Here is a 26111-nt window from a genome sequence, read left to right as displayed (position 1 = left end):
TCATACACGTATGGATGACGACGACTTCATTAGTCACACTTGTTCGGGAACTCTGTCTCCCGGATTGTTATTTGCCACCGTTTCAACTTACTATCGGTTTCCCACTGGTGTTTCTTACTATCTACTTTTTGGTGTTACTACCATCACTACTCTAGGTGAGTATCGTCATCAACATTTATCGCTACGGTTGCGTGCTACTCGTTATCATGACTCGTTACTCTTTTCATACCTGAATACCTTATTGTCTGACTCGAACCACATTGACGTGAACAATCATTTATACACTTCCCTCGGGGAACGCTTCTTTATAGTTGCACTAATTCTTTCGATTCAATACGAGTCACGTTAGAGACGTCGTTACACTTTGTTTATTTTAAACTTCACGATTACACGAACTTGAATCTATAGAGTGATGTGGGGATGGAGGTATGAGTTAGCGTAATATAACGACACTCGATCAACGTGGTTATATTACGGTAAGACATACCAAAGTTCTAGTGACGCGTGATGGTGGTTAGACTCGATCAACCTAAACACCACCATGTGCCATGTACATGACTTCATCTTTTCAGGTTTGGACATCCGAAAACTCCGAGAATATTTATAACAACCATACCGGGGACACACATTCAATTATTGTCAAATTATATTTATGCTTTCGAATGAATTACCGATTCCATTCGACTTCAACCGTATGTCGCACGGGTATACTAGCTCGTCCTCGCGCAGTCTTATTGACTAACTACAATTTACTCGTTATGCTCACATCGGAGCGGAAACTTCTCTTGCATCACCCTCGTACTTCCGGTTCAGGAGGTCCTTATTCTAAATTCTCAATGGAGAGCGACTCTTCACGTCATACAAGTATTCGCCGCGAGGGTGGATAGTCCTAACAATCGTTTTCAAAACCCGATAAGAACTTGCCCCGACGAACGTTTTTGGAAACCGATAAATCTTCCGCGACGCGAATTTTCTTGAGAAACTTGTCCTAGCTAACGTTTTCAATTCCTAGCAAACTTGTTCAATATGCCTTAGGGAAATGTACCCCGTTTCGGATCGAGATCCTCGTTTCACTTCTAGATTTTGGAGTACCTTACAAAAAGCCTCGGGACCGCGTTTAGACATGAGTACCGCGTACCATCCACAACCCGACGGACCGAACAAACATACGATTTAAGTCTTGAAAACCATAATACGAATTTGTATTACCAACTTCAAATTTACTTGAGAAAAGTATTTTCCTTTAACCGAATCCTCGTACTACAATGATTTTCATTCGAGTTTTAACGTCACTCCTTTTGAAACCACATGTGACCAGAAACGTCATTCTCCTTTGTCGAACCAAGTAAACGATGATCAATTCACCGGGGCCGAGGTTATTCATGAGTAACCGAGAAAATTTATTCATATTCAGGCAAAACCCTACGCGACTCGTAATCACCAAGAGCTACGCCGATGTTAGACGTAAATATTTCAAATTCCACGTGGGAAACCGCGTCACGTTAAGAGTCGCACCTTGGAAAGGTGCAATCCGTTTCGGGAAACGTAGGAAGCTAAATCCGCTATATTTCGATCCTTTAAATTCTTGGGGTGTTTTGGACCCGTCGCTAGCCGTTTAGATTTTTCCGACTCATTTTGGGTCTCCGTTTATCCTACATTCGATGTATCAACTCAAAGACGTGTTTTGCGAAACGAGAACTTGTTATCTCCTTTGATGAACTCACTATCGACGATAACACTCCACTTCCTAGGAGAACCGGTTGAAACCATGAATCGTGAAACAAAAACCTTCAAACAACATACGACCCCGACCTTCAAGTTCGTTGAAATGCCCAAAGACGTACCTTCACTTATTCGTAAATTTTTACAACGCAAGACCTCGAGGAAGATTCAACAACTACTACTTCCAACTAAATTTCGGGACGAAATTTCTTTTGAGGTGTGGATAATGTAACATCCCGCGTTTTTCGGTTAAATTTATTTTAACGCCGTCTTTTTTTTTTATATAAAATCTTTCGTATTTAAATTAATAGTTTCCGTGAGTAACGTTCATTATATTCCCGCTATTTAATTTTGACATCACCCGTTTACTCGAACGTTTTAAAATATTCGTTTGGTTAATTACCGCACCCGCTTTGAAACTTGAGGGACCAATCTCGTCACTTGGCCAAATTGGGGCAACTAGTCACCACCTCCCCACCTTCCTCACCATTCAATCACCTCCATCTCTCTCTCTTTCTCTCTAGCAAGAACACACACACAAACACCCAATTCAAACATTCATCATCTAAATTCGGATCGGGAAGCAAACTTCAAAACAAAATACATATTTGGAATCCTCTCTTCATCCTCTTCAATTTGATACCAACTTCATCTCATTTGGGTAACTTTCTAAAATCACTAATTTTATGTGTTCTTGAGATTTTTGAGTTATAAAGTTGTTAATTAGTGTCTATGGCTCATTGTGATGTCGTGTATGTAATTTGTATGCTCGATTCGTTGTTTTTGGTGTAACTAGTTCAATATGAAAATTACTTGCTAAATCCTTGATTTTGGATGATCAAATGTTGTTAGATTGTTAAAGTGCATGTTATAAAAGTGTTACTAGTATCATTAGCTTCGTTTTGATGTATAGGTTGATTAAGGAAACTCCGAGAACATGATTAATGATTTTGTGAACTTGGATTAGGGTTTGATAGACTTTGAAATGAACTTTTGATGCGTTGAATGCTTGTTAATGTTGTTAGTAAGTGTTTAGATGCAATGTATGCTTAATTACCTTCGAAACGGCATATCGTATGTGTAAATTGGATTCCCGAATCATAAAATACGTTTTACGAACTCGAAACTTTGAAAATAAACCTTTCTTGATCAATTGACGAGTTTTCGATTATTGTAAATGATGTTTTTGCTTGATGAAAAGTGGTTAGTTGTATTCCTCGTCAAAATACCTTTTCGACGATATATGATGGGCATTATAAGTGTTTGCGGGTCAAGAGTTGGGTTGGAAAATGTTTTGGTTCGTGCATACTTTGAAAAACAGAAAAGTGTCTGCCCAGATGGTGGCGCGGCGCGCCCCATCCCCGCGCGGCGCGCGGATTGGCCTGGCCAGATTCTGCTTTGTTTGGCGCATTTCACGCGAAATGTTTGACTAGCTATCGACCTCCGATTCACATGAAACTTGTTTTAATATACTTGTATATGAATAATTAGCATAGAAAAATAGTCCGGGGCCCGACCCGAACGTGTTGACTTTTTCGTTGACTTTGACCAAGTTTGACTATTAGTCAAACTTAACCAAACTTTTATGCAATCGTTCTAACATGCTTTTATACGTGATTCTTGTATGAAACTTGACAAATTGATTCACATGCTATATTTAATCGAGTCGTAACGAGCCATAGGACTAATTGAACACATTTCACCCGACCTTGTGTCGTAACCGGTTAATTGATACAACTGACTTGTTTAGGTCAAGGCTAAGCAACATTCATGCACACGTTTACTTTGTGAAGTACATTTATACTCGTGCACTCGAGGTGAGATCATAGTCCCACCTTTTCAACAACTTTTTATACTTTTAAATTGTGGGCTGAGAAACATATACTTTGTTACATTTTGTACTACTTACTTTTATACTTTGAACACAAGTACAAGGAAAACAAACATTCCACAGCGAGTTAGAACAAAAATCCTCAATTCGATTATCATTAGTTACACTTGCAGGGTGTAAGCGAGAACTTATATTGTGTGGCCATACGGGTTTGACAAACCCTCATTACGGACGGTTCGCTACCGTCTACGGATGAAATATATTTTCGAGAAACAGTGTATGTTCTAACACTATTGTGATGGGGTTCTATGGGAGGAAACGTTAAGTCTTGATAATTGGGTGCTCGCGAACAATACTTTTGGAATGCAAACGATTTTGATAATCAACGTTATGGGAATACTAAATCTTGTGGTTCAAAAACAACGTTTATTACAAACACATATGATTTCACCAACGTTTTTGCGTTGACAGATTCTTCTATGTTTTCTCAGGTTTTCACATGGCTATTTGTTACACGCTTCCGCACTCTTTGATTACTTGATTGGAGTCAACCATGCATGCATACGCTAGGGATAGCACTTTTGGATTCAAACTTTTGTTTACATACTTACGCTATTTATAGCAACTGTGTTTTTTTAAACTAATTATGTCGCAAGTTATTTCATTTATACTTTATGACTTTTGTAAACTTAGACTTGTTGTCGAACGGTTTTGTAAACTAAACTTGCAAGTCTTGTACCTTTCAAATGAATGCGACATAATTTTGGTCAAACGAGTCTCATATAGGGACTACGACCACGCAACGGGACCTAAGTTAACGGCGCCGTCAATAACGGTTTTGTTCGGGTCGTTACAAAAAACTATAAACGACCTTAACAGTAAAAAGTTTGATAATAAAGAGTAGTGTGTTGGCAAAGCTCAGAAAAAGAGAAGATTTGGTACTGAAAAATACGGATTGAGCAAACCATGAAGAAGGCTGTGGATAAATCACAAGGACGAAATCTACCTTCAAAGAATCCAAATGATTCCGTGTCTGCTGAAGTCATTATCGAATACCTTGCTCCTGACTCTAAACCCTTACGGACAATATTCTTCATCATCCTCTGATATTAGAAATTTTAAGATATCATCGTATCTTTCATTATAAATATTCTCCATATTTCTGAAGATATTTCCATAATTATTCTTATCTGAAATCATTTACCTCTTCGTGCTGTCTGTATTACATCATAAAAGAAACTATTTTAGTTTCTAAATTTTAAAACTTTCGAATTTAAAATAGGAATATTTTTGAAGCAGTGTTGGGAACTGAAGCATGAACTAGTATAATATAATGACACTTGATCAACGTGATTATATTACAGTAAGTCATGCTGAGTTTCTAAATGGAACGTGATGATTCACAGATCATAACGTCATCATGTGCTATGTTACACGACTCTTGTATTCTCTTTAACCTCTAAAATATCAAGAAAATATTTCTTGATGATTCGGCCTTTTCCGAGGTATTCTAGTAATTTGACAAGTCAAGATCGTGCCATTACAATTTCCTTCTTAGAACATTAACAATGTTCATTCCGAAATTCATATATGCGAATTATGGACCATTACAAGCGGTGCTTAATCGCAAGAAGAAGAAACGAAAGGACAAAACTCCGAAATAGAAATTGGGGTATAAATCGCAACAAATAAAAGAGAGCATTAATTGGGGATGACAATGATTATAGAATACAGAAGTAGGGACATCGAAATATAAGGGAAGATATAAAACCCAACAACAACCCAGAAACTATAAACCGTATATATCGATGCATATAGCAATATAAAGACACGGGAGAACTAAAAACACTATAAAACCAAGAGTATAGTAGAAGTAAATAGATTCTTATGGAGGTAGATGAAAAAGAAGAACGACAGATATGAAAGTGAGGATTATATCGAGAATCAGCACTGGATGAAGCATATTGACGAATAATTTTAAAGTAAGAATTGAGGGAGAAAGAATAGAAGGTGTGAATTAAAAGGAAACGAAGGAGGTGGATTTATAGTGAAATATCCAACAGAAAAATCGAGATGAATCATCGCATTAAATAGAAGAGGATCATAATTTCCTTAATCACCGAAGAATCAAATTCTATATAGATTACAAAGATTTTCTTTAATCCGGAGATCAACCGTGATGACGTCAAAAGATAAGATGAATCCCTATTTTCTCATTTCACTCTTTTACGATAGCTTCACTCATACATTTCGAGTAATCGAATTATTTTATCCATATTTCTCAATCATGATAAAACCCTATGAATCAACTTATATTCGTCATAATAACATTCTTATTGTTAGCCATGACGACCTCGATCAAATTTCGGGACGAAATTTCTTTAACGGGTAGGCACTGTGACTACCCGAAAATTTCCGAGCAAATTTAAACTTAACCTTTATATGTTTCCGACACGATAAGCAGAATTTGTAATGTTGAATCTCAAAAAGTTTGGAACTACATTCATGTAATCAATTACCCTTTGACCGTGTTCGACGATTCATGAACAATTATGAGTATATAGATATGTATATATAATATATAATATTAACTGAAAACGTTAACAAAGTATTAGATATATGATACTTTACATGAACATATTTATTTTGATATATTTATCGACAGAATTAAGAGATAATATCAAATGATTGAATTATCAGATACATTATGATATGATTACGGGCCTATGTTATGAGGTCCACTGTGATTTAAGAAATCTATTCTTTTTTACAACATTCGGAAAATGGTAAAGTGATTTATAAATAAGAACAAATGTGTCAATTAACGGGAACTAGACAAGGGTTAGTGAAAATTCCTGTTTAATTTCCAAGGCATGTTTTATAATATTTTTCTCGTGACCTTGATAAGATAACTATGTTAACTTTCATTTTATTTAATATGAAAATAAGAACGTGGAGTATAAATAACTTAGATGTTGGATATCGACAAGTTAAGTAACTCGACATTTTTCATTAAGATGATTTCATACGTTTATTTAACCTTTGGACTTTATCCCATGCTTCACCAATAGACTGTAATTTAAAAACTTGAAACCTATTATGAATATATATAATTCTACTTTTCTAAAATGTTTTATGATATAACGATTTCCATTATTTTAACCTTTTAACAAAATGATTCTTAAATATATTTAGTTTTGGAAAACAAAATTATCATATTTATTTGATTTAGTTTCAAAAGTACAAAAAATGTTTTCAGTTTAAAAAGAACTTTATTATTAAAACGTATATATCTTTTATAAATATCTAGAACCACTTTTGATAACTCATTACTTAACCAGTATGATAAAGATAATGATATTTATATTTTATTTTATTAAATATATATAACGATTAAAATTAATATTATATATATTTATACGCATATTATACGTATATAGTTTTATACTTTTACTATACTTTAACTTTACCTTTACTTTACTTTTACTTTACTTTAATTTTAATAATTCATACTTTAATAATTCACTTTAATAATTCATACTTTAATAATTCACTTTAATAATTCATACTTTAATAATTCACTTTAATAATTCACTTTAATAATTCATACTTTAATAATTCACTTTAATAATTCATACTTTAATAATTCACTTTAATAATTCATACTTTAATAATTCACTTTAATAATTCATACTTTAATAATTCACTTTAATAATTCACTTTAATAATTCATACTTTAATAATTCACTTTAATAATTCACTTTAATAATTCACTTTAATAATTCACTTTAATAATTCATACTTTAATAATTCAAAATTCTATTATAAATAGAATTGAACAGGTTTCATTATTTCATAGAAACTTGAAAATATATTTCTCTAAACTCTCTCAATCGAATTACATATATATATTTTCTTTGTATTATTTCAAGATATTATTAGTATATATAAAATACTACGACGGAGTTATACTCAGACGATTTCAAAATAAGTTTTCAAACAGGATAAAGCTAAGGAAATTATGGGTTATAGCTATGGAGGTTATGGGTATTGATCGAGAGTATTGCTCGTGAGTCAAACTAGTGTTTATCATCTCCGTTGCGTCTACGTACATTTCCTGCAATATTGAATCTCAATATTGATACGTTCGTGAATCCAAGGCCAACATTGCACTTGTTCAATGACGTCATATGTATTTTTACTACAAATACAGTATTGTGAGTTTCATTTGCTCCCTTTTATCTATATTTGTGGGACTGAGAATACATGCGCTGTTTTTATAAATATTTTACGAAATAGGCACAAGTACTAAAACTAATTCTACGTGGGTTTAAACCAGAAATATACCCTTAGCTTGGTAACATTAAACTACTTGTCTATGTACGGTAGGCGTGAATCCTAAAGATAGATCTATTGGGCCTGACAAACCCCATCCTGACTATGGGATGCTTTAGTACTTCGAGGTTTATATAACACACCTGATTCGGTGTACTTTCAGAGGGTAAAACATGAACGTTAAGGCTTGTTACCGGGTGCCTACAACTTATAGAATACTTTTATACACTTGCGAGTGTACATATATTTATAAACGGAAATCTTGTGTTCTATTAATATATTGAAATGATTGTTATGATAAACCTATGAACTCACCAACCTTTTGGTTGAGACTTTAAAGCATGTTTATTCTCAGGTATTAAAGAAATCTTCCGCTGTACATTAGCTCATTTTAAGGATATTACTTGGAGTCATTAATGGCATATTTTGAAAGACGTTGCATTCAAGTCATTGAGTTCATCAAGATTATTATTAAGTCAATTATAGTTGGATGTATTATGAAATGGTGTGCATACCATCAATTTTCGTTGTAAAGAAAGTTTGTCTTTTAAAAACGAATGCAATGTTTGTAAAATGTATCATATAGAGGTCAAATACCTCGCGATGTAATCAACTATTATGAATCGTTTATAATGTATATGAACGGGTCCTTTCACAGCAGGTAGCCAGGACCCTTTAAACCAGAAGCCCACAACTCGCCACTAACAAATCCAACTATTACTACGAACCAGAAAATTTTGGATGTCTATCAATTTAACCACTTAAAATAATTTTTCGTTGAAATTTAAAGAAATTTCAGAGAAGAAATAGAAAATTCTATGTCCTAAAAACTAGAGCGTCAAGAAATAAGAAAGAAAAAGAGTGCGTCGAAAAATGTCGAAAAATAAATAGTCGAAAAATAATAAAAAGAACGTAGCGCGTCGAAACTTAAAAGTTTAAAACTAAGAATTAAAGGTTGCGTCTAAAGGTATTAAAGCTTAAAAAAATTCTATATCTAAAACGGAAATTACTTAAAAAGGTACTAAAATATTAAAACGGCGTCGCAAAATTCTAAAGCACCTAAATCTTAGTCTAAAGAAAAAGCACTTAAGGGATTTTACGGCAAAGCCTAAAAAAATATAGAAATAAAAAAAAATAACTATGGCAAAAACTATGACTTAAAACTAAATACGAATGAAAAATAAAAATATTACGATAAAACAAATAAAAAGATACAAAATATAAAAATAAACTTAAAGTTGTAAAAATACAATTTTTATAAAAATATTATTTTTATATTATTTATTTTTTAAAACTATTAATTTTATATATTAATTAAAACTAGATTAAAACTAAATAATACAAAATAATAATAAAACTAAAACTAAATATTAAAAATTAATTAATTAATAAACCCTAATTAGGGTTAATAATATTAATTAAAATTAAATTAAACCCTAAACTGGTCGGCTGAGGTTACAGACCTGTCAACTCAAGCCATGCGATCGTATGGCTTTGAGGTTATATTTCCATGCGGTTGCATGGAGTAGAGTTTCAGGCCAGGAGTTGGGCTGCTACAGTTCTCGGGCCGAGGCTTTTATATATATATTTTTTTCTATTTTTAAAAATCTGTTTTATAATTATTTAAATTATTTATATAAAATAAATAAAAACTTAAATTTTAAAAACTAAAATAAAAATAAAAATACTTTATAATTTATGTATTTTAAACAACTCTTAGAAATATATACTTTATTTTTCTTTTTATATTTTTGTATTTTTAATAATTAAAACGTATTTTTACAAAAGAACTTAATAAAAACTTTAAAAAAAAATTTTATATAGCGTTGCGCTTTCGGCGTTTAGCTTTCCCCGGCAGCGCCGCCAAAAATACTTGATGTGCGTAGAGGTGTATACAAAATAGTTATATTTTTACAAGGAAATACTATTAAATACGATACAATTTTACACAAGATATTTATTTATTTATAGAATGGATATACCTAAACCTTGCTACAACACTTATATGCAGTGTACCTAATCGTACAGTAGTGTAGTTTTTAGTAAGTCCGGTTCGTTCAACAGGGATCTTAGCCAAGTTTAACGCTATATTTTTAAAACTATAATTGTAAATATATAAATATATATAAATAGTATTATTATTATAAAAAGGGGGTTTTTACCGTTTAATGACCGGTTTGTCGATTTTAAAACTTTAGTCGCAGTTAAAACCTAATGTAAAATATTAAAAATAAATATAACTTAATTTTAAGCGTAACGTAAATAACGATAATGAAATTGCGATAAATAAAAGTGCGATAAATAAAATTGCGATAATTAAAGAGTATGATAATTAAAGAGTACGATAATTAAAAGTGCAATTAAATAAAATAACAGTAAATAAAAGTGCGATAATTAAAAGTGCAATTAAATATGAAATAAAGGAATTATGCTTATTTAAACTTCCGTAATCATGATGTTTGACGTGTTGATTTTAGTTTATTACCATGGGTTACTTGCCCTTTGTCCTGGATTATTCAATATGTCCGTCTGGTTTTTGTCCATAACAGTCCATCAGTCATAAATATAAAGTGCGAGTGTCCTCGTCAAATTATCCTTATATTCGAAGTCAAATATTCCAACTAATTGGGGACTTAAACTGTAACAAGGTCTTAATACTTTGTTTAATAATTATACCAGGATATCAACTGCGTGTAACCCAATGTTTTAATACTTTGTTAACAATTACGCCAAGTGTCCTTGTACATAATTCAACCCTGTTTTAATAAGTCCATTGACTATTAATCCATTCCCGTGTCCGGTTAAATGAACGATTATTAGTACTTATAAATATCCCGCCCATCGTGTCCGATCGAGTGTATATGGTTATTTATAGGTACGTCCAATTGTAAATCTTTATATTAAATTAACAAACTATCATTTAATTAAACAAATATAAAGTCCATTAATAGCACATAGTCTAATTTCCACAAGTGTCGTTCTTTTGACCAAACCCCAATTATGGTACAAAGCCCAATTACTCCATCTTTAATATTTTAGCCCAACATCATGATTACTTCGGCTTAAATAAGCATAATAATAACTTAGCTACGAGACATTAATTTAAAAAGGTTGAACATAACTTACAATGATTAAAAATAGCATAGCGTTACACGGACAGAATTTCGACTTACACCCTTACAACATTCGCTAACATACCCTTATTATTAGAATTAAAATTAAAATTAAAATTAAAATTATAATATATATATATATATACGTTGATAGATGAAGAGAAAAAGATGTGTTTGTTCGCTGAAAACTCGTCGCCTTTTATAGATGTGGCCAACATTTCAGGGCCATGCGATCGCATGGCTTTGATGAATGATTCCCATGCGATCGCATGGAGGGCAGTTCCTGCTCACACTCATTTGTTTTCTTGTTTGCCGACGGTTTATAAATATAATATAATATATATATATATAATTTTTAAGAATTATTTATATATTATATTATATTCATGTGCATAGTTTACTTGTAATTTTTAGTCCGTTGCGTCGAGCATTGAGAGTTGACTCTGGTCCCGGTTCCGGATTTTCGAACGTCCTTGCGTACAATTTAATATCTTGTACTTTGCATTTTGCGTCTTGTACTCTTGTAATTTTGAGACGTTACTCATCAATAATTTGAACCACTTTGATTATATTTTGTACTTTTTAGCTTTTTGGTGGTTTGCGTCTTTAATTCGTCGAATCTGTCTTTTGTCTTCACCTTTTATTATTTAAACGAATATCACTTGTAAATAGAACAATTGCAACTAAAAGCTTGTCTTTCTTGAGGGATAATGCTATGAAATATATGTTCGTTTTTAGCATTATCATGGACCAATGAGGACCCTGTCTCTTAACCAAAACAGGTACTTTATTCTCTTCATCGATGATTATTCTAGAATGACGTGGGTTTATTTCATGCGTGAAAAATCAGAAGTATTTACGAGAATTTCGTAAAAAATAGTAGTGGCCATTATATAAAAAAAAAACTAAGGAGTGATAGAGGAAAAGGATAGACCTTTACACAATTCAGTAAATTTTGTGAAGACGGAGGAATTAAACGCCAACTCACAGTTGGTTACACCCCTAAGCAAAATGGTGTCTCTGAACGTAAAAACGGAACTGTAATGGAAATGGCTAAAATAATGATACATGAAAAAGGCCTTTCAAACAGCTTCTGGGCTGCAGATGTATACGCGGTTATATAAATTAAATCGATGTTCAACGAAAGTCGTCGAAAACAAGACTCCTATATAGGCATGAAGTGGAAGGAAACCATCGGCGAAACATCTACGAGTATTTAGATGTATTTGTTACATCCATGTTCCTAAGAAGACACGTCACAAGCTCCAATAAAAATTGGAGAAGAGAGTTGTAACACCCTGATTTTTTTTAACACAGCGGAAGTAAATACTTAATTATCAAATCATTACATAACATTGTTTACAAACCAACTTTATACAACAACAGTGTTACGTGAAAACATCATTAAAATAGAAAACATCAGAGTAAGCTCGTAGTCAAACATGTCCTCTAACCCGTCCGCAACACCTGTCCTAAGGAGTAGTACCAAAACCCGCAATGGGTGGAAATGTGGGGAGTTAGCACAACTGCTAAGTGAATGGATACTATCTAACAGATCAAGCATAATCAACTGAACATGCAGGGATCACAAATATGCCAACGTTCTAAACTAGCATATAACAACAACTGACAATATGAGGATCGGCGGCTTGTACGAGCACACGACTTAGCTGATCAGGCTACAGTCTACCGATAGTCCGCTTTACTAAATCCACTGCATAACAGTCCAGACGCAACACATGCGTCCTTATATGCTATACTAAACAATCAGTAACATCATGACCCGACCAAGCTACCACAGTCGACCTCACACGAACCCTACCTTGCCGCTCGGTGGGTTCCCAACCTTGCTGCCTTGGTTTGTGTCTAAATGCCAGTGTGCACATAAGATCACAGATAATCAGTCATGCAATCATCCTAACTAGCATGGAAATATCTAACTACACATGGTATTCATACTAAGCATAAACATAATAATAAAGAGTCTGATAATCTATCCGGAGATATACCCACTCACCGAATACCAGCAACTAGCTTAGATAATCTATCACTGAGCTGCTTCCTTAACCTTATTACTTGAAGATAAGGCAAATCAAGTTAGTTTCTGTGTGTTAGCACAACACAGTAAAATACATCATATTAGTATCAAAAGCTCCACTAAAAAGTCTACTCAACACTTATGCATTTTCAAAATTTACATTCTGATCATCATAAGACACGCAGGCATCATAACGGCTAGACATCAACACTCAGTAAAATATTCTGCCCTCAAAGACACTCGACCGACTGACTTACATACTCGGTCGACTGTGTCCACACACTCGGCCGTGTATCCTCTCACTCGGCCGACTAACTAAGTTAAATCATCTGGTTAGAACTCTTACACACTCGATCGAGTGTGTCTCTCAACCGGTCAATCATCGAGACAGTCGGTCGAGTGTCAAGAGAAACTCGACCGACCGTGTTCATTTGCAGATGAAGATGAACACAGCTACGGGTTTAACCCAAAATTTGCCATTTCTTGCTCTAGAGCTCGTTTCTTACCTAAAAAAAAAACTTACCAAACCAAATACACTAAACATCAATAAACACAAACCCACAAGAGTTTGACACAACCAACATCAAAACCAACCATTTTGACTAAAAATGTACTTTTAATAAACTTAACACAAAAACCCCATTTTCTCAAAGATTAAAGCTTGGTACACTTTGATTCTTACCTCAAAAGACTCAGTAAGCTGTAAAGAACAAGATGATATTAATAATTTGAGCTCTAGAACACAATTTAAGAATCTAGGGTTAAAGATGAAGAAGATGAAGTGAGTACGGGGTGTTTGGTGAGAATTCTAGGGAGATGGAGAAAATGAGAGAAGAAGGGAAGCACTATACACTTAGTTAGGGTTAAAACCCCATACCCCACAATACACAGGTATTTATCAGTAATCTGTAAAGTTTCGTACTTAATTTGACAGCCCTAACGGAGTTCAAATTAAATAAACAAACCTGTTCTGTGACCCTTGTCACAAACTGGTCTTAACCAAATAATAAAATAACATTACACCTTTAAATAAAGGTATAAATAATCACACAATTATGCCTAAGTGAAAAATATTCATCTTACATCTAAGCCCTACCTGAGGATGTTACAAATCCACCCTCAATAAGAAGATTCCGTCCTCAGAATCTGGTCAAGGTCAAACAAGCGAGGGTAACGAGCCTTCATCAGCTCTTCATTATCCCACGTAAGGTTCGATCCTAAACTATGCTTCCACTCAACCAGCACCATTCAGATCTCCTTCTTTCTTAACATTGTCACCTTTCTATCGACAATCCTCACCAGTTCTTCAACTAACTTTTGATTTAAGTCTACCCTTAAATCATCCAATGAAACCAGTTGCGTTTCATCATCGACCTTACACTTCCTCAGGTAACACACATTGAATGTGTTATGAATCCCTGCCAACTCTGCCGGAAGGTCTAACACTACTGTCTGGTCATTAACCCTTTGAATAATCTTGAACAGCCCGATGTATCTCGAAGCTAACTTACCTCGCTTACCAAACCTGATAACTCCCTTCCACGTTGAAACTTTCAAGTAAACACGATCACCCATCTCAAAGTTTACCGGACGTCTACGTGGATCGGCATACATTTTTTGTCTATCACGCGCCGCTTTCAACTTTTCACGTGCTATAGCTACCTTTTCTACTGTTATCTGATCTATTTCTGGACCTGCAAACGGTTTCTCCCCAACTTCTAACCAACAAGTTGGCGTTCTACATTTGTGACCATACAACATCTCATAAGGCGGCATACTAATACTCAAATGATAAGTATTGTTGTAAGCGAACTCGATCAAAGGTAAATGTATATCCCACGGACCACCGTTGTAGTGACCCGAACTTTTCCATGATTATATATTAATTGAAAACTATATTTTCATGATTAAATGTTTCCAACATATTAAACAATCAAACTTATTAAGACTTGATTATTTGAAATGAGTTTCATGTAGACAATTGACCACCCAAGTTGACCGGCGGTTCACGAACGTTAAAACTTGTAAAAACGACATGACAATATATATATGGATATACATATAGTTAACATGAGATTATGATAAGTAAGTATCTCCATATGTATATTAACAATGAGTTATATACATAAAAATGAGACTACTAAGTTAAGAAACTCGAAACGATATATAACAATTATCGTTATTACAACGTCTTACTAAATACATATGTACCATATTAAGATATTGTTACACTATATTTAACATGATAAAATGATAATTATATATATATCATTAAGTATGTTAACAATGAACTACATATGTAAAACAAGACTACTAACTTAAGAATTTTGAATCGGGGCATATATGTAACGATTATCGTTGTAACGACATTTTAATGTATATATATCATATTAAGATATATTCATACATCATAATATCATGATAATGTAATAATTTAACATCTCATTAGATATAATAAATAATGGGTTAACAACATTAAATGAGATCGTTAACTTAAAGGTTTCAAAACAACACTTACATGTAACGACTAACGATGACTTAACGACTCAGTTAAAATGTATATACATGTAGTATATTTAGATGTATTAGTACACTTTTGAAAGACTTCAAGACACATATCAAAGTACTTCTACTTAACAAAAATGGTTATAATTGCATTCTCATTCATTTTCATCAACAATACTACTCGTATGCAACCGTATTCGTACTCGTACAATACCCAACTCCTAGACGTATATACTATTGGTATATACACATAATAATTCAGCTCTTAGCAGCCCTAGATAGTCAACAAACATGTGGAACTAACAATTAGACAACTTGCATGACTTATGAGCAAGGAAACAAAAACAAGAACTCCTTTTAACCCCACTCACCTTCACCACTCACCACCTACTCCATTTCACTTCCAATTTTCTTCCCAATTCTCTCTCAAAACACACACACTCTTCCATGAACGTCTAAGTTACTATTTTTCCAGCAAAAATCATCAAATACAAGATTTGGTTATTACCTATAATCATCATAAAAACAATTACTCAAGAACACATCAAGAACACTTCCAAGTTTACAAGTTTACTTCCAAGTTTCCTAATCCATTCCAAGCAATCATCTAAGATCAAGAAACCTTTATTATTTATAGTAGGTTATCTTTCTAAATCAAGGTAATATTCATATTCAAGCTTTAATTCAATTTCTATAACTATAACTATCTTAATTTGAGTAATAATCTTACTTGAACTTGTTTTCGTGTCATGATTCTACTTCAAGAACTTTCAAGCCATCCAAGGATCCTTTGAAGCTAGATCTATTTTTCTCATTTCTAGTAGGTTTATCCACAAAATCTGAGATAGTAATGATGTTCATAACATCATTCGATTCATATATATAAAACTACCTTATTCGAAGGTTTAAACTTGTAATCACTAGAACATAGTTTAGTTAATTCTAAACTTGTTCGCAAACAAAAGTTAATCCTTCTAACTTGACTTTTAAAATCAACTAAACACAGGTTCTATATCTATATGATATGCTAACTTAATTATTTAAAACCTGAAAACATGAAAAACACCGTAAAACCGGATATACGCCGTCGTAGTAACACCGCGGGCTGTTTTGGGTTAGTTAATTAAAAACTATGATAAACTTTGATTTAAAAGTTGTTCTTCTGGGAAAGTGATTTTTCTTATGAACATGAAACTATATACAAAAATCATGGTTAAACTCAAAGTGAAAGTATGTTTTTCAAAATGGTCATCAAGACGTCGTTCTTTCGACTGAAATGACTACCTTTACAAAAACGACTTGTAATCTGTATTTCTGACTATAAACGTATACTTTTTCTGTTTTGATTCATAAACTTATGTTCAATATGAAACCATAGCAATTTGAATCACTCAAAACGGATTTAAAACGAAGAAGTTATGGGTAAAACAAGATTGGATAATTTTGCTTGATGTAGCTACGTGAAAATTGGTAACAAATCTATATTAATCATATCCTAGCTAACTTATATTGTATCATACATGTATTATAATATATTATGTAATCTTAGGATATCATAGACACGTATGCAAATGTTTTGACATATCATATCGACCCATGTATATATATTATTTGGAACAACCATAGACACTCTATATGCAGTAATGATTGAGTTAGCTATACAGGGTTGATGTTGATTCCAAAAATATATATACTTTGAGTTGTGATCTAGCCTGAGACGTGTATACACTGGGTCGTGGATTGATTCAAGATAATATATATCAATTTATTTCTGTACATCTAACTGTGGACAACTAGTTGTAGGTTACTAACGAGGACAGCTGACTTAATAAACTCAAATCATTAAAACGTAATATAAATGTTGTAAATATATTTTGAACATACTTTGATATATATGTACATATTTGTTATAGTTTCGTGAATCGACCAGTGGCCAAGTCTTATTTCCAACGAAGGAAAAATCTGTGAAAGTGAGTTATAGTCCCACTTTTAAAATCTATTATTTTTGGGATGAGAATACATGCAATTTTATAAATGTTTTACAAAATACACACAAGTGATCAAAATTACATTCTATGTTGAATTATCGAACCGAATATGCCCCTTTTTAGCTTGGTAGCCTAAGAATTGGTGTTTATTATAATTGCCACTAATTGACGCGAATCCCAAAGATAGATCTATTTGGCCCAACAAGCCTCATCCGAGTTACGGATGCTTTAGTACTTTGATTTATCATGTCCGATGAGAGTCCCGGAATGATGGGGATATTCTATATGCATCCTGTTAAGGTCGGTTACCAGGTGTTCATCATATGAATGATTTTTATGCAGATTGCATGTTGAGTATGAGAAATGGAAAGATGAAATCTTGTGGTCTATTATTACGACTTAATAAATATATAGGTTAAACCTATAACTCACCAACATTTTTGTTGACGTTTAAAGCATGTTTATTCTCAGGTGATTATTAAGAGCTTCCGTTGTTGCATGCTAATTTATGGACAAGAGTTGGAGTCAGCATGCTTGTATAATATTGTTTAAAAACTGCATTTGAAGACTTAAATTGATGTGTAATATTATTGTAAACCATTATGTAATAATCGTGTGAAAACGCTATATTTTAGATTATCATTATTTGATAATCGTCGTAATATTTTTAAACCTTTATCGATAAAATAAAGGTTATGGTTTGTTTTAAAATCGAATGCAGTCTTTGAAAAACGTCTTATATAGAGGTCAAAACCTCGCAACGAAATCAATTAATATGGAACGTTTATAATCAATATGTACGGGGCATTTCAGTTGGTATCCGAGCGTTGGTCTTAGAGAATCAGAAAATTTGCATTAGTGTGTCTTATCGAGTTTGTTAGGATGCATTAGTGAGTCTGGACTTCGACCGTGTTTTATTTAAAAATGATTGCTTAATATTTTTTGTTGGAAACTACAAATTTTAACATGTAAATATTATGTGATATATTAATCTCTTAACGTGTTTGATATTGTGTGATAGATGTCTACCTCTAGTACAAATCCCATCGACTCACCTAATAATAATGAAGATTCGAATATATTTTGGGAAGATTCACAAATCCCCGAAGAGGAACCGGAAGAGGAGGAACCGGAAGAAGAGGAACTGGAAAAGGAGGAACCAGAAGAGGAGGAACCGGAAGAAGAAGAGGTTCCGGAGGAAGAAATATTGATACCTACAGTAAATCGATTAAATAAAAGAAAATCCTCAACCAACGGACCAAAGTTAATAATGGTCAATGGTGTTTCTGCCGAGGAAGCAAAATATTGGGAAGATTACCAATTTTCCGATGAATCGGATCCCGATGAGGATTCCGATGATGTTATAGAAATTACCTCGACCCAATTTAATAAAGCAAAAGAAAATAATAAGGGAAAAGGTGTAAAAATAGAGAAACCTGATTCCAACCCCGATGAACTTTATATGTATCGACAACATCCGTATTTCCTAAATTGTAACAATAACCCGGGAACCTCTAAACCACCAGGTTTTTCTAAACCATTGTGGAAAACGATAGCTCGTATTAGGGAAGCACCATATATCCCTAGGAAATTAGCAAAACGAACCAAGTCCGAAGAAGAAGTAACGAGTGAGTCAGATTAAAGAGTTGTAATCATGTTGTGTAATATATGTAATATAGTGTGCTTGTGCTTTTATAATAAATGTAAAAATTGCTTGTATTGTTTGTTAATTATCTTTTATGAATCTAACCCTCGTCTATTTTTACAGTATAAAAACTCAAAATGGACGTTAAGGATAGACGACCAAATATTTTAGATGACCTACCAGGGGATATGATTGATGAAATCTTATCTAGAGTCGGTCAGAATTCATCGGCACAATTAGTTATGGCGAAATTAACTTGTCAAATATTTGAAAGACTTTCCATAAATGCCTTAGTTTATAAAAGGCTTTCCTTTGATAGGTGGGGTATATCACATTGGGGAGACCGTAAGTTACGCCGTGTTTTCTTTAAAGCGTTAAATGCGGGGAACCCAAATGCAATTTTTCGCTACGGGTTAAGAACCTATTTTGACTCAACATATCCCAACATAGGATTTCGTGAATTAGAAAGAGCTTCTAACATGCAACACAAAGAAGCATGTTATGCTTACGGGTTAGTGATGTTCGCTTCTCACCAAAGTGAGAAAAAGAACATCGGATTACAACTATTAAATGAAACATTCCCACAAGTGACGGACTCAGTAGTTTGGGTAAGAAACAAAGTTTTTAGATTGTTACGAGGTTGTTGGGCATTACGTAACCCTCATCCTTTTAACGACATTACAACATGTTGTCTAGCCAACGGTCATAGCGGTTACTTCCCACAAGACCAAGGATGGGAAGTCGTCTTAGTAAAACCAGAATGCATGACTTGTTTCTGGACTTATGAATTGCGCGTTTTTATTGCCTTTGCTGAACGACTTGCGTATTAACTAGATTTATCTTCAAAACTGTCTTGTATCAAAGTGTGCTATATTTCATGCTATATGTAAAATAGCGGTATTGTAAGTTTGAAAATATTGTATATAAGTTTGAATGTGAAATATTATTATAATCAGTTTTTCATATAGAATTGTAGTAGTTGAATTGTATATTAGCTACTAAGTATGAACTTAACGGGTAGGTACTACCCGAATTAAAATTATAAAATGCTAATATGAAGAAAAAGCTTTTATAAATAAGTTCATATTATGCTACAAAATACTATTGACTACTCTTAATATTCTATATGATTAACTTAATTCTTTTGGCTATTTTTGAAGGAAATGGTACCTACTACTCGTCAGAACTTGAACATGAGCGAGGAAGACTTCCGTGTTTTCCTTGCTGCGAACATAGCTGCGGTGCAAGCCGCAATGCAAAATAACAACAATAACTCTGGTTCTAGCAGTGGAACAAATTCCACAAGAACTCGTGTAGGATGCTCCTACAAAGAATTCACTGCCTGCAAACCTTTGGAATTCGATGGAACCGAGGGTCCAATCGGATTGAAACGGTGGACCGAAAAGGTTGAATCGGTGTTTTCCATAAGTAAATGTACTGAAGAAGACAAAGTAAAGTACGCTACACATACCTTCACAGGTACTGCGTTAACATGGTGGAACACCTATCTCGAGCAGGTGGGACAAGATGCTGCTTACGCACTACCGTGGTCAGCATTCAAGCACTTGATGAACGAGCAGTATCATCCCAGTAACAAGGTCAATAAGCTTAAGGTAGAGCTTAGAGGATTACGAACGCAAGGTTTCGACATCACCACGTACGAACGCCAATTCACAGAGTTTAGCCTATTGTGTCCAAGAGCGTTCGAAGATGAACATGAGAAGATTGACGCATTTGTAAAAGGGTTACCAGAAAGGATTCAAGAAGATGTGAGTTCACACGAGCCCGCCTCCATACAAAAGGCAAGTCGAATGGCTCACAAACTCATAAATCAGATTGAGGGAAGGATTAAAGAATAGGCGGCCGAAGAGGCCAACACGAAACAAGTCAAAAGAAAGTGGGAGGAAAATAGTGACAAGAGTTACCAATACAACAACAACAATCACAACCACAATCGCAACAACTATCCCAACAACCACAACAACAACATCAATCGCAATCCCAACAACAACTACAACAAGCGTCCCAACAACAATAACTTGACCAAACCTCCCAACAACAATAACAACCACATCAATCCTAATAGCAATCTCAATAACAACAATGACAACAACAATCAAAAAACTCCATGCTATAGGTGTGAAGGATATCATCCGGGTAAATTTTGTGAAATAGTATGTACCAAATGTAATAGGAAGGGTCATGCTGTAGCAAAATGTGAAGCATTCGGACCAGTGACTAAAAGAACAAATACTGCCCACATTATTTATTTCGGATGTGGAAAGAAGGGCCACTACAAAACTACGTGCCCAAACCAGGGAAATAATAATGGGTAAATCGTGGGAGAGTTTTTAACATTAATGTGGAAGAAGCGCAGGAAGACCCAGAGCTTGTTACGGGTACGTTTCTTATCGATGAAAAACCTGCTTATGTTTTATTTGATTCGGGTGCGGATAGAAGCTATATGAGTAGAGATTTTTGTGCTAAATTAAGTGGTCCATTGACGTCTATGAATAATAAATTTTTACTCGAATTAGCAAACGGTAAATTAATTTTGGCAGATAAAATATGTCGGAATCGAGAAATTAAACTGGTTAGCGAAATGTTTAAGATTGATTTGATACCAATAGAGTTAGGGAGTTTTGATGTGATAATTGGCATGGACTAGTTGAAAAAGGAGAGAGTAGAGATCGTATGTTACAAAAATACAATTCGCATTGTACGAGAAGAAGGAAAACCCTTAATGGTGTACGGAGAAAAGAGCAACACGAAGCTAAACCTTATTAGTAACTTGAAGGCGCAAAAGCTAATAAGAAAAGGTTGCTATGCTGTGCTAGCACATGTCGAGAATATACAAACCGAAGAAAAGAACATCAATGATGTTCCCGTTGCAAAAGAATTTCCCGATGTATTTCTGAAAGAATTACCGGGACTACCTCCACACCGATCTATTGAATTTCAAATAGATCTTGTACCAGGAGCTGCACCAATAGCTCGTGCTCCATACAGACTCGCACCCAGCAAAATGAAGGAACTCCAAAGCCAACTATAAGAACTTTTAGAACGTGGTTTCATACGACCAAGTACATCACCATGGGGAGCTCCTGTTTTGTTTGTGAAAAAGAAGGATGGTACATTCAGGTTGTGTATCGACTACCGAGAGTTGAACAAACTTACCATCAAGAACCGTTATCCACTACCGAGAATCAACAACTTATGTGATCAACTACAAGGCTCGTCAGTTTATTCGAAGATTGATTTACGTTCTGGGTATCATCAAATGCGGGTGAAGGAGGATGATATTCCAAAGACTGCTTTTAGAATGCGTTACGGTCATTACGAGTTTATGGTTATGCCATTTGGGTTGACTAACGCACCAGCTGTGTTCATGGACCTCATGAACCGAGTGTGTGGACCATACCTTGACAAGTTTGTCATTGTTTTCATCGATGACATACTTATTTACTCGAAGAATGATCAAGAGCACGAAGAACATTTGAGAAAAGTGCTAGAGTTGTTGAGGAAAGAAAAACTGTACGCTAAATTTTCAAAGTGTGCATTTTGGTTGGAAGAAGTTCAATTCCTCGGTTACATAGTGAACAAAGAAGGTATTCAGGTGGATCCGGCGAAGATTGAAACTGTTGAAAAATGGGAAACCCCGAAAACTCCGAAACACATACGCCAATTTTTAGGACTAGCTGGTTACTACAGAAGATTCATCCAAGATTTTTCCAAAATAGCAAAACCCTTGACTGCATTAACACATAAAGGGAAGAAATTCGAATGGAAGGATGATCAGGAGAAAGCGTTCGGATTGTTGAAGAAAAAGTTAACTACGGCACCTATATTGTCATTGCCTGAAGGGAATGATGATTTTGTGATATATTGTGACGCCTCAAAGCAAGGTCTCGGTTGTGTATTAATGCAACGAATGAAGGTAATTGCTTATGCGTCTAGACAATTGAAGATTCACGAGCAGAATTATACGACGCATGATTTAGAATTAGGCGCGGTTGTTTTTGCATTAAAGACTTGGAAGCACTATTTATATGGGGTCAAAAGTATTATATATACCGACCATAAAAGTCTTCAACACATATTTAATCAGAAACAACTGAACATGAGGCAGCGTAGATGGATTGAGTTATTGAATGATTACAATTTCGAGATTCGTTACCACCCGGGAAAGGTGAATGTGGTAGCCGATGCTTTGAGTAGAAAGGACAGAGAACCTATGCGGGTAAAAGCTATGAATATAATTATTCGTACTAACCTTACTATTCAAATAAAGGAGGCGCAACAGGGAGTTGTAAAAGAAGAAAAGTTAAAGAATGAAATACCCAAAGGATCAGAGAAACATCTTAATATTTGGGAATACGGAACCCGGTATAGGGCTGAAAGAATGTGGGTACCAAAGTTTGAAGATGTGAGAGAAAAGGTACTTAAGGAAGCACATAAAACCAGATATTCAATATATCCCGGAGCGGGGAAGATGTACAAAGATCTCAAGAAACACTTTTGATGGCCGGGTATGAAAGCCGATATTGCTAGATACGTAGGAGAATGTTTGACGTGTTCTAAGGTCAAAGCTGAACATCAAAAACCATCAGATCTACTTCAACAACCCGAAATCCCGGAATAGAAATGGGAAAACATTATTATGGATTTCATTACTAAATTGCCAAGGACTGCAAGTGGTTATGATACTATTTGGGTAATAGTCGATCGTCTCACCAAGTCAGCACACTTTCTGCCAATGAGAGAAGATGACAAGATGGAGAAGTTATCATGACTGTATTTGAAGGAAGCCGTCTCCAGACATGGAATACCAATCTCTATTATCTCTGATAGGGATGGCAGATTTATTTCAAGATTCTGGCAGACATTACAGCAAGCATTAGTAACTCTTCTAGACATAAGTACTGCCTATCATCCACAAACTGATGGGAAGAGCGAAAGGACGATACAAATGCTTGAAGATATGCTACAAGCATGTGTTATTGATTTCGGAAACAGTTGGGATCGACACCTACCATTAGCAGAATTTTCCTACAACAACAGCTACCATTCAAGCATTGAGATGGCGCCGTTTGAAGCACTTTATGGTAGAAAGTGCAGGTCTCCGATTTTTTGGAGTGAAGTGGGGGATAGACAGATTACGGGTCCGAAGATAATATAAGAAACTACCGAGAAGATCATCCAAATTCAACAACGGTTGAAAACCGCCCAAAGTCGACAAAAGAGCTACGTTGACATTAAAAGAAAAGATATAGAATTTGAAATTGGAGAGATGGTCATGCTTAAAGTTTCACCTTGGAAAGGCATTGTTCGATTTAGTAAACGAGGGAAATTAAATCCAAGGTATATTGGACCATTCAAGATTATTGATCGTGTCGGACTAGTAGCTTACCGACTTGAGTTACCTCAACAACTCTCGACTGTATATAACACTTTCCACGTCTTGAATTTGAAGAAATGTTTTTCTAAAGAAGATCTCACTATTCCGTTAGAAGAAATCCAAATCAACGAAAAACTTCAATTCATCGAAGAACTCGTCGAAATAATGGATCGTGAGGTTAAAAGACTTAAGCAAAACAAGATACCAATTGTTAAGGTCCGATGGAATGCTCGTAGAGGACCCGAGTTCACCTGGGAATGAGAAGATCAGATGAAGAAGAAATACCCGCACTTATTTCCAGAAGATACGTCAATACCTCCAACTGCTTAAAAATTTGGGACGCAATTTATTTAACGGGTAGGTACTGTAGTGACCCGAACTTTTCCATGATTATATATTAATTAAAAACTATATTTGTATGATTAAATGTTTCCAACATTTTAAGCAATCAAACTTATTAAGACTTGATTTTTTGAAATGAGTTTCATGTAGACAATTGACCACCCAAGTTGACCGGCGATTCACGAACGTTAAAACTTGTAAAAACGACATGACAATATATATATGGATATACATATAGTTAACATGAGATTATGATAAGTAAGTATCTCCATATGTATATTAACAATGAGTTATATACCTAAAAATGAGACTACTAAGTTAAGAAACTCGAAACGATATTTATAACGATTATCGTTATTACAACGTCTTACTAAATACATATGTACCATATTAAGATATTGTTACACTATATTTAACATGATAAAATGATAATTATATATATCATTAAGTATGTTAACAATGAACTACATATGTAAAACAAGACTACTAACTTAAAAATTTTGAATCGAGGCATATATGTAACGATTATCGTTGTAACGACATTTTAATGTATATATATCATATTAAGATATATTCATACATCATAATATCATGATAATGTAATAAATTAACATCTCATTAGACATAATAAACAATGGGTTAACAACATTAAATGAGATCGTTAACTTAAAGGTTTCAAAACAACACTTACATGTAACGACTAACGATGACTTAACGACTCAGTTAAAATGTATATACATGTAGTATATTTAGATGTATTAGTACACTTTTGAAAGACTTCAAGACACATATCAAAGTACTTCTACTTAACAAAAATGCTTACAATTGCATTCTCATTCATTTTCATCAACAATTCTACTCGTATGCAACCGTATTCGTACTCGTACAATACCCAGCTCCTAGACGTATATACTATTGGTATATACACATAATAATTCAGCTCTTAGCAGCCCTAGATAGTCAACAAACATGTGGAACCAATAATTAGACAACTAGCATGACTTATGAGCAAGGAAACAAAAACAAGAACTCCTTTTGACCCTACTCACCTTCACCACTCACCACCTACTCCATTTCACTTCTAATTTTCTTCCCAATTCTCTCTCAAAACACACACACTCATCCATGAACATCTAAGTTACTATTTTTCTAGCAAAAATCATCAAATACAAGCTTTGGTTATTACCTATAATC

The sequence above is a fragment of the Rutidosis leptorrhynchoides genome, chromosome 3 (genome assembly GCF_046630445.1).
Source record: "Rutidosis leptorrhynchoides isolate AG116_Rl617_1_P2 chromosome 3, CSIRO_AGI_Rlap_v1, whole genome shotgun sequence".
Classification (NCBI taxonomy): domain Eukaryota; kingdom Viridiplantae; phylum Streptophyta; class Magnoliopsida; order Asterales; family Asteraceae; genus Rutidosis; species Rutidosis leptorrhynchoides.
Note: the sequence above shows the minus strand (reverse complement) of the source record.